Genomic DNA, 10967 nt, shown 5'->3' with positions numbered 1-10967 from the left:
AACCCTTTTTTTAACCATTTTAAAAATAATACAAAGAAAGAAAGGTTTTATATTGGCTTCACGTTATTTGGTGAATTTATATTATTTTAGTGCTGCTTCTCTCACAGTGAAGAGATTATACTTAAGGTGTTTTAATATATTAATAGTAATATTATGTTTGACACAACATGAGGGTAAGTAAATGATGGCAGAATATTTTGAGGTGAACAACCCCTTTCCAGTATCTCACTGAGGGATCTGGCAGTCACTTTCTTTCTCTCTATAGGACATCAATAGCAGGAGCCTCCTCTCGGTTTGCCTGTCACTGTCCCAGAGATCACAGCGTCTGCTCTGCCCCGGTTTACTTAAAGAGAAGAGGCCGGGAGCATCCAAACAAGGCTGGAGTATAAACCGCTCTTTGTTCTTCTTCTGTAAATAATAGTCTTGTCTTTCCATCAGCTCCCTCTCCCTCTTGTTTTCTCTGTCTTTTGGCTCCGAGAGCCCAGGTTTGTGTAGAAGCTTTCGATTTGCCCCGCGACTGGCCTTCCCTTCCCCCATCTGCCTCAAAGCCGGATGCAGATGAAAAATTTATGGCAAAGTGCCTTGAAAAAGCCCCCTTCCAATCTATTTGAAGTGAAGCTCTTCCTCTGAAGTTGCCCTCTCTAATGACGGCCATCTTTGCTCCTGATTTCGACCCTCTGCGTGTCAGTTTCCTACTGATAAAGGGCAAGTAGGGTCATCCAGCTGGTGTAATAAGAGAATTGATCCAATCGACTATTGATTGGACATCTTTTCAATCAAGTCAGTCATCCTTATTATCAGTTTTATAATTAGTGATGAAGTGAATCCCCAAGTAAATTTACATAGATAACCCTTCCCATCTCTCCGATCGCGGCCCACTGTTTTTGCCCACAAGGTCAGACGGAACTATCTGGATTTATTATTCATAAGCGTCTCATTATTTGGGCATCAGATCAAAAGGTAGAGAAACATTAGCACAGTGTCTCCTCTCTCTGGGAAAAGCCTCCAGCTACTCAAATGGAGAACAACACCGAGATGGATTTACGATTCAACCTTTCATTGCAAATCAACAGCACTTGAGGCATTTAACACGCCACTCAAAGAGCATTTTTGCATGTAATAGCATGTAATTTTGTTTAAAACTATTTAAAAATGGTAAAATGTTGATATCCTGTGCTCTAGTGTTTGGAAAAGCTCCCAAGATCCATAATAACATGATCATAGGATGAGTCATTTATAGAGCTGTGCTGGAAGATATGTCATTTAAAAAAATAAAAATCAATCAATAAATAAAGGTAAAATGAGTCACATTACATCTAGACCTCAAATTGGAACAAAAAAAATGAATTTATGATATTTTTTGTCTGCAGCACTATCATATACTGTATATTATGATAGATTTATGTTTTTCATTCAATTTTTTTGTAAAATAAAAAACCAAATAGCGATATCATATTCAATACCAGCAATACCAACTACAATTTCTTAAAATTGTTATCACATTTTTACTTCTTACTACTTCTTAATACGCAATAACATTCATGTTTAGAGTCAGTAAACAGTTTTTTTTTTTTTTAAGAATTGCTACTTTTATTCAGCAAAGACACATTAAATTGATCAAAAGTGACAGTAAAGACATTTATAATGTTACAAAGGATTCATATTTCAAAAAGATGTTGTTATTTTTAACTTTCTATTCATCAAAGAATCCAGAAAAAAAAATGTATCACAGTTTCCACAAAAAAAATAATAAGCAGCCACAACTGTTTTCAACATTAATAACAATAGGAAATATTCATATCAGAATGATTTCTGAAGGATCACGTGACACTGAAGATGATGCTGAAAATTCAGCTTTGATCACAGGAATAAATTACATTTGAAAATATATTCAAATAGAAAACGGCTATTTCAAATTGTAATAATATTTCACTGTTTTTACTGTGTTTTTGATCAAATAAATGCAGCATTGGTGAGCATAAGAGACTTTTTGAAAAACATTTTCAAAAATCTTACCGACCCCAAGCTTTTGAACAGTAGTTATAAGCCAAACTCAATCATTAAATCATGCTTGATGATTTGATAAAAACATTTAGAATAATTAAATCATGCTATATAAGGTTTACAGAATAAATCTGAATCCCATGATGTTTTTTGACACCATCTCAAGATCTATTTTTGTCATTTAAGCAGACAATTTGCCTGCAAAAGCAACAATTAGAGCACAGACCAGGTGACCCATAAAACACACCCTGAAGGCTAAATACATGTTCTGTCCATGTCAGATGGTCTCATCTAGTTCACTGTGAATCATTCATCACTCACATGTAGCCGCTGGAGCATCTCTTTCAAGAATTCATGTGCTCAGCCTGCCATGCAGATATTGCCCAACATGGCATGAAGCTTCACTCACACCAGACGCTAAAAGCATCATTACACAGATCACTCCAGGTGCGTGGCGAGCTGGAGGCCAGGTTCATCTCGCAACAATCTCAGCCAACATGCTTCACAAAGCAAAAACAATTACACCTAAATGACCATCAATTGGCAGTTCAGCAAATCTTTCATGCACTAGACAGCACAATGGTTTTTCAAAGGTTCAGACGAACCAGCAGGAGTTTGTGTGTTTAGTGTAAGAGATGAGGCTTTCCTCAGATAATATGTCATCTATATTACTAAACAAAACATAATTCACAAAGGGGCGGGGAATGTGAGGGCTCATCAGCCAATCAGGTTTAAGGAAGTTCATCCAGGTTACTTCAAAGATCAACAAGTTGAGTCCAGAAGTTTTACTACCTTCCCCTTACAAAAATGTGCCACTGTATAGTGAGTTACCATGGTAAATCCAGTCGATTTTAATAGACTTTAATTCTATTATCATGTCCCAAAAACCTTGGTGTCCAAAAAACATGCTATTTAATATTGCTATTATCATGAACATGGTATTACCATGATACAATTTCCAAATGAATATTATAATGGGAAAAAGTATTTTCATGGTACCAATTTAAAACATGGTATTATCATTGTATCATATTATAAACATAGTATTATCATGTCCTAATAAATAGTTCCATCATGTCAAAACTAAACTAAACTAAACTAATAGTTTTTTTTATGGCACCATTAAAAAACATGGTATTACCATGATATATTAAAAAAAAACAGTATTATCGTGATACTTGTCCAAAAACAAAACAAAACAAAAAACAATTATTATGGTTCAATTTCCAATAAAGCATGGTATTACCATGGTAAAGAGGAAAGTCCAAATAATAATAATAATAATAAATAACAAACTAGTATTTTCATGGCACCATTTCTTAAAAAAAAAAAAAAAAAACTGGTATTAACATGGTATTCCATGGTATCATATTTAAAAATATATATATTTCCATTGTACCAAAAAACAAACAAAAAACAGTAGTGCCATTGTTCTATTTGCTAGTTTAATTTTAGTTTTTAGTTCTTTATAAGTTAAATAAAACAACTGTGTTCACAAATATAATAGACTTTAATAAAAAGAGTTTAATTATTCATGAGCAGCTTGTTAATTATTCTATATGCGGTTATAGGCAGATGGCATCTCCAACAGAGCAAAACTCATTAGGAGAAGCACGAAAACCTTACACTGATGCTGATCTCATGAATGATGCTTTAACTTACCACAAACATATTTGGGGTGGCCTGTATTTTGGGAACTCTCATCAAAACACATAATTATGAAAAATAAAGAGTCCTTATTCTATGCGACACTTGTCAACAGTGTGGAAAGGAAAGGAGTAACAGGTACGACTCATGTGGTGTAATTATGGGATGTTGTTACTCACACAATAACAAAAGGCAGCGGGACGCCTCCGTCACTCAGAGAGGGCGGGCTGACGACTCTATGTCTCCGCCCCTGGGCGGGGCACATGGACATCAAGAGGGAGGGAGTGGGCGGGGCTTTCTGTTGTCAATGGAGACTATGTCACCTGGTTCAAAACACAGTTTTAACACATTAACAACAGCAAGATGTGAAGGCTTGACTGCCTTTGAAAGATCATCAATGATGGTTTTGGGTTTTATTAATAATGTTTACCATTACCGTTAATACAGTTAATACGTTCAACATCTACATTGTTGAGAGGGTGTTGTGGGTGGTTGCTAGGTCTCGATGATATTTGGTCTCTAAATATGACTTAAGCTCCTCCTTCAGCAGTATTTCCACATGTTTCATTGCTCACCAGATTAAAATATTAAATGCAAATGTTTAAAAAAGTAATAACACACCTTTGCTCAACCCACAGCCACTTTCAGGACAAACGGTGTGGGATGTGATACACACCGAAGCTTAATACTTAGGGTTAGGGGTTTAAACAAAGCAAGCACCACTAATTATGCTCTTTGTATGAAGAATTACATGGAGACCTTGGCTAGGCAAGAGCCGATCCATCCAATCATAGCGGTTCCTAAGCAACAGGCAATTTCACAATAGACGCAGCTGTAGTTTAAATGGCTATTCACAGTGGGAGCTGTGTGCGACTCCTCTGGAAGTCAATCTATCGCACTGCAACCTTGAAGCTTTTCACATTGTTCACAGCACTGGGCTGTTGGCTACCACTTTCAACCGAAATAAAAGACAAGAAAAAGTCACTGTGTCAAGATAATGAAACCACATCCCTCGCATTCACCTGAGATTCTGTGGTTAGCGAGCACAAATCTGAAGTTCGATGGAATCAAGGTTTTTTCTTCATCTTCTTATGAAATAAGCTTCTTAAACGTAGACGCTGCAGCAGCACCAAAGCACAACAGTATCAGTAAGCCGGCCGGTGCAGTGTGACGTTGTTCTTCTACAGAACAAGAACTCCATTCAAAGGTGCTCAACTTGAATGCTTAAAATGCGACACATAATCAGATGGGGTATTTCTGTAGCTGAACCTTCGCTTTTGGGTCATGAATGGCTGCCTACTTAAACCATCATGCTCACTGGTCATGTGATTAAGTTGCGGATATTTTTAATTCGGAAAAATTGCTGAATTCTTGATTCTGATTGGCTGGTATCACTTCAGCACATTCTTCAGAGCCAGTAATGATGAGTTGGGCTGTTTTAAGCAAGATATTTAAAAGGTAAAGAAAAAAACAGTTCTACCAGAACATTTTATGAGCAAAAATCTGAAAAGATGTATATAGACATGTGGTATAAGCCGAATGATTGACTCTAGTCTGCTGAATTATGGAAACATTAATGCACTACTTTGCATTTTGGCCAGACTGTCACCCTGGGTGAATGAAATCATTTTTAATAATTCAATGGTCCGTTGTCAATTATACCTTTTTTAATATTAATATTGGGATATTTATATTAATCCTCCAAGTTATACATAGAATAAATTCTGTAGTTATCTGGATTATTGAAAACATTCACCTCAATTAAGGTTGTAGTATCTGACACACCATTTGAGGTGCAATTAAACTGAATTAAGTTTGAAATGGTACCCAAACAAATTACTCAATTGCAATGTCATTCATAAGAGAATTTGAAATGTTTACAGTCACCATATTAATAAATTAAAATAAAAAAATGCATTTTTGTTTTAGAAAATAGGTGGACTGAAGTTAGTTGCAGTGCTATTTTATTCATATACTATTATAGTTTTTGTTAATATTTTGAATTAGATTTTGTTTTGATATTTTCTGTTTATATTAAAATTTTAGTTTGTTTCAGCAATTTGTCTTTTGTCATTTGTTTTTGTCATTTTTTAAAGTTTTTGTTTTCTTATATGTATGTCTATATAGTTTTTATTACGTTTTAGTTTGTAGTTTTAGTTTTAGAAACGTAAAAACGCATCTCAAAAGCAGTAAAAAAAAGTATCAATATATATGATTATCAAGAACTTAAACACTAATCTATCTGTGCAAGACGATGCAGAAATATCACTGCAAACATTCCCACTGAACTGACTGATATGGAGGACGGGTCTTTTTCTTCAGTGGCTCAATACAACCCAACATTGACTCAAGCTATCCACATTCCCTCGTCTCCAGAGAATACCAGACTAGTCAATAATTCGGAAGCTGAGGCAGAAATGATATAAGCATGAATGGACAGCTGGAAAAGAAAGAGAATGAGAGAAAAGAGGAGCAAAAATGGGTCGTTTTGAAGTAAACAAAGCAATATTGCATTGCAACTTTACCATGCAAATAAAAAAAGAAAAATTTATTAATAGATGGATATCATTTATAACAAAAACACTAATAACACTAACACATTTATTAAAAAAAAAAACACTAGTCAACATGATAAATAACCGTCTAATACTAATGATAAAAATCTGTTCTGCATAAAAGTCTAATTCTGCATAAGACATCAGTAATGCAGCTACTGACAGTTTCAGACACAAGACATCGTACATGTGTAAGAGTGATGATTCAGGTCATTATCACTTATCAGTGATGCTGTATCAGTCATTAGATAGAGCGGGAGTAAAGCTGGCAGACTAACTTCATTTACTGTTTAATTATTCCACATGCTGTTATTCGTCTCAGATAACACATGTCATTTGTTAAATCCTAATTGTTCCCTTCATGCTGTATTCTAGTGTCACTTCATGAGTGAGCAATTAAATGTGTGAGCCACAGCTGCTCTGTGACAGTGGATTTATTGTAATGAATTGGAGGGTGAATGTCATTAAACATGTCAAGAACATGTCCAGTTTTTATTATCATGTACCCCAAAATATATGAAATCATATTCTGCATAAAGAAAAAGAAGATTACTTTCATGAGCATTGAGGATTTTTTTTTTTTAGGGCATTGTGACAGTTTTTCCTGATTAAAGATGATTTCCCCCATAACTATTAGTATGACGATGAATAAATAATAATAATAATAATAATAATGATAGGTAAAAAGGTAACAATATATTAAAATGTCATTACATCACTGCCTACTTTTAATAAATGATCAATATTAATACTATTGTTGATATTTTTAAATTTAAATTATTTATCCTTTGCTAAAAGTAGCATGTATTAAACAGTGATTTGTAATACATATTTTAATAATAAATATTTATTATTATTACTAAATATGTTTACCCCAAAATGATCAGTACGACACTGAATAATAATAGAAAAAAGATATGTCACTATATCAGTGCCTAAATTATACTAATTTAATAATTATACATTTATAATTTACTAAAATTAGCATATATTAGGCAGTGACAGAAATATATTTTAATGTGTGTTTTCATTTTTACAAAAATTTGACTTTCTAATTATTATTGCTGTTGTTGTTTTAAATATAATTTGCATAAAATAGGCAGTAATACAGTGAAATATTTAAATTATTTTTCTATTCATAGCCAATATTATTAATTAATTACTAAAATCAGCATAAGTTAGACAGTGATAAAGTGATATATTTAAATATTTCCATTTTTTATTTATTTTTATTATAAACAGAAGATGAGAAAATATTAAGAAGATATTATATAACAGCCTAATTTATGCTACTTATTATATAAAATATTAAATAATGTACAGTAATGTTTGACGTAATATGTCAAAGAGATCCAAGAGATCCAAAAGCTTACCATGGTTTCTGCTAATTATTGTTACTAATAAATCTTGATATTAGAACCAACAAAAAGTACAATAGGTTTTGTGAGACACTGTACCATGGTAATTCTTATTTTTTTTGGAGATGGTACTATGGCATTACCATGGATTTGGATGCTACCACGATGGAAATATCATGGTATTCTTAGATGCAACTTACACTACAGTATGCAACTATTAAAATACTATGGTATTACCATCTGAACCATCTCTGACCAATAATTTTTGTAAGTGTTGCTACTGCCCTCTAAATAACAACATAAAAGCAAACAGAAAGATTCTAGAAACGTCTTACAGTTTTAAGAAGATCCTATATCAATATATTCTGATTTTACAGTAGTAGCAATGGATCGGCTCAGTTAGTGGTCGTATAAAGAGAATTGGCTTTGTAAAGCATTGGTACTTTGGTAAGAACTATGGTCTCGATGGCCAATTTTGTTGCTATTGCTGTTGTTGTTTTAAATATAATTTGCATAAAATAGGCAGTAATACAGTGAAATATTTAAATTATTTTTCTATTCATAGCCAATATTATTAATTAATTACTAAAATCAGCATAAGTTAGACAGTGATAAAGTGATATATTTAAATATTTCCATTTTTTATTTATTTTTATTATAAACAGAAGATGAGAAAATATTAAGAAGATATTATATAACAGCCTAATTTATGCTACTTATTATATAAAATATTAAATAATGTACAGTAATGTTTGACGTAATATGTCAAAGAGATCCAAGAGATCCAAAAGCTTACCATGGTTTCTGCTAATTATTGTTACTAATAAATCTTGATATTAGAACCAACAAAAAGTACAATAGGTTTTGTGAGACACTGTACCATGGTAATTCTTATTTTTTTTGGAGATGGTACTATGGCATTACCATGGATTTGGATGCTACCACGATGGAAATATCATGGTATTCTTAGATGCAACTTACACTACAGTATGCAACTATTAAAATACTATGGTATTACCATCTGAACCATCTCTGACCAATAATTTTTGTAAGTGTTGCTACTGCCCTCTAAATAACAACATAAAAGCAAACAGAAAGATTCTAGAAACGTCTTACAGTTTTAAGAAGATCCTATATCAATATATTCTGATTTTACACTAGTAGCAATGGATCGGCTCAGTTTGTGGTCGTATAAAGAGAATTGGCTTTGTAAAGCATTGGTACTTTGGTAAGAACTATGGTCTCGATGGCCAATTTTGTTGTGAGTTACTGTGAGCTGCTGTATGTAAAGAAGCATGACGATGTAAGCGCACCAAAGCAAACCTTAAAACAAGAGAGGAACAAGACGCTGAGGCATTCAGTTGTTGATAAAACAGAACAAAGCCTGATCACGCTGAACACACTCGACAGCGCAACGTGTTTGAAAACTTGTGCAAACAGCCGAAGGGCCAGAGCGGCAGAACGCGACTGACTGGATGAAAGCGAGGCAGACGGAGCTCCGCGTCTCCAGAGGAAAGAAGTCGCCCAGCAGGATTTAAAAGCCTCGTCTTTATCAGACTCCTCTCGGCGCTCCGGCTTTGAAATATAATGACACTCGTTTGTAAATCTCTCTGTGAACGACTGGAAAAATTTCAAATGCCACAAAATGCCATTGAGAAGATATCTCGTAAGGAGGGTTTTGGATTTGCATATAAAGCTTTCAAAAGAGATTGACTTCTTTTATTGCGTTCTTCTGTTCATGAAAATCAGACTAGAGGAAATATGTGTTTCGGGAAGGTTATAGATAGTAGGTGTTAAACTGAACACTGGAATGAAACTTACAGTATAAATTGCAGTATGATGCATATGTGAAATACTGTATCCCACAATGCAACATGATCCATTTTCACATATATACATCCAAGATGTAGATGAGGTTGTTTCTTCATGGGAACAGATTTGGAGAAATTTAGCATCACATCACTTGCTCACCAGTGGATGCTCTGCAGTGAATGGGTGCCGTCAGAATGAGAATCCAAACAGCTGATAAAAACATCACAGTAATCCAAAAGTAATCCACACCACTCCAGTCCAACAATTAACGTCTCGTGAAGAGAAAAGCTGCGTGTTTGTAAGAAACAAATCCATCGTTAAGATGCTTTAACTTTAAATGGTTGCTTCTGGACAAAATACGAGTCCATAATCCATAATAACGCTTCCTCCAGTGAAAAAGTCCATTCCCTGTTGTCTCTCACATCAAAATTCACCCACGTATTTATTTAGATCTGTTTTGGACTTTTTTCTGCTTGTAAACGGTGTTTGATCTGTGCATATCTGTCTCCTGATTCAGATAAGACAACTTTTTCACTGGAGGAAGTAATATTATAGATAGAGATCTCGTATTTTAGCCAGAAGCAACGGTTTGAAGTTTGAACGCCTTAATTTTTTACAAACACGTAGCTTTTCACTTCACCATGTTGTTAATTGATGGACTGGAGTGGATTACTTGTGGATTATTGTGTTGTTTTTATCAGCTGTTTGGACTCTCATTCTGACGGCACCCATTCACTGCAGAGCATCCACTGGTGAGCAACTGATGTGATGCTACATTTCTCCAAATCTGTTCCCATGAAGAAACAAACTCATCTACATCTTGGATGGCCTGAGGGACTTTTGCAAGCATTATGGAGCTTAAATAAATAAATAAACATTTATGGACAAATTATCGCCACCTAACCAGATTAAGGTATTACAGTGTACAGGACATTATACAAACAATAGATGTGACTTGTTACCTTCCTATATATGTGTTCTACCTTCAAAACCAGCATTTTTCAGCTTTCACACACATTTCCCTCAACATTTTTTATGTATTTTATATATAAAATCAAAGTCTCAAACAAAAGCAACAGAGAAAAGCACGACATGAAGGTAACAGACTGATAATGGGATCGTTTAAAGTGCTGGAGTCTCTTTGCTGGTGAAATAACACTAGCGGGAATTAAAGCTGCAGATCTCGTCTCAGAGGAAATGATACGTTTAGTGGTGGCTTCAACCATTTTTGTACAACAGATCAACAATTCATGCTGTCTGCCATATTTGAAATCATCTTGTTTGCATTATAACAAGCAAATCCATTGGATCAATGCTGTTTAGCAGAGATTAACCAAACTTCATAATTAATCCTAAAAATTCTGCATTTTTTTTCCCCTCCACGGGGAGCATTAAATATGAGACGGCTTCTGCTTCACTCATAAACAACAGAAGTGACCTCATCTCCATTTCAGATGCTGAAAGGCAATCAACACCTTGCATAGTAATTAGCAGCAATATGAGTATTTTACCAATGACTTTGTCTCTCCAAGTCCTGTTCAGGATCCAGCATTAAAGGGTCATCATCCCCAACCCCGAAACACACACACAC

The sequence above is a fragment of the Sinocyclocheilus rhinocerous genome, unplaced genomic scaffold (assembly GCF_001515625.1).
Source record: "Sinocyclocheilus rhinocerous isolate Xijiao unplaced genomic scaffold, SAMN03320098_v1.1 scaffold2798, whole genome shotgun sequence".
NCBI lineage: Eukaryota > Metazoa > Chordata > Actinopteri > Cypriniformes > Cyprinidae > Sinocyclocheilus > Sinocyclocheilus rhinocerous.
Note: the sequence above shows the minus strand (reverse complement) of the source record.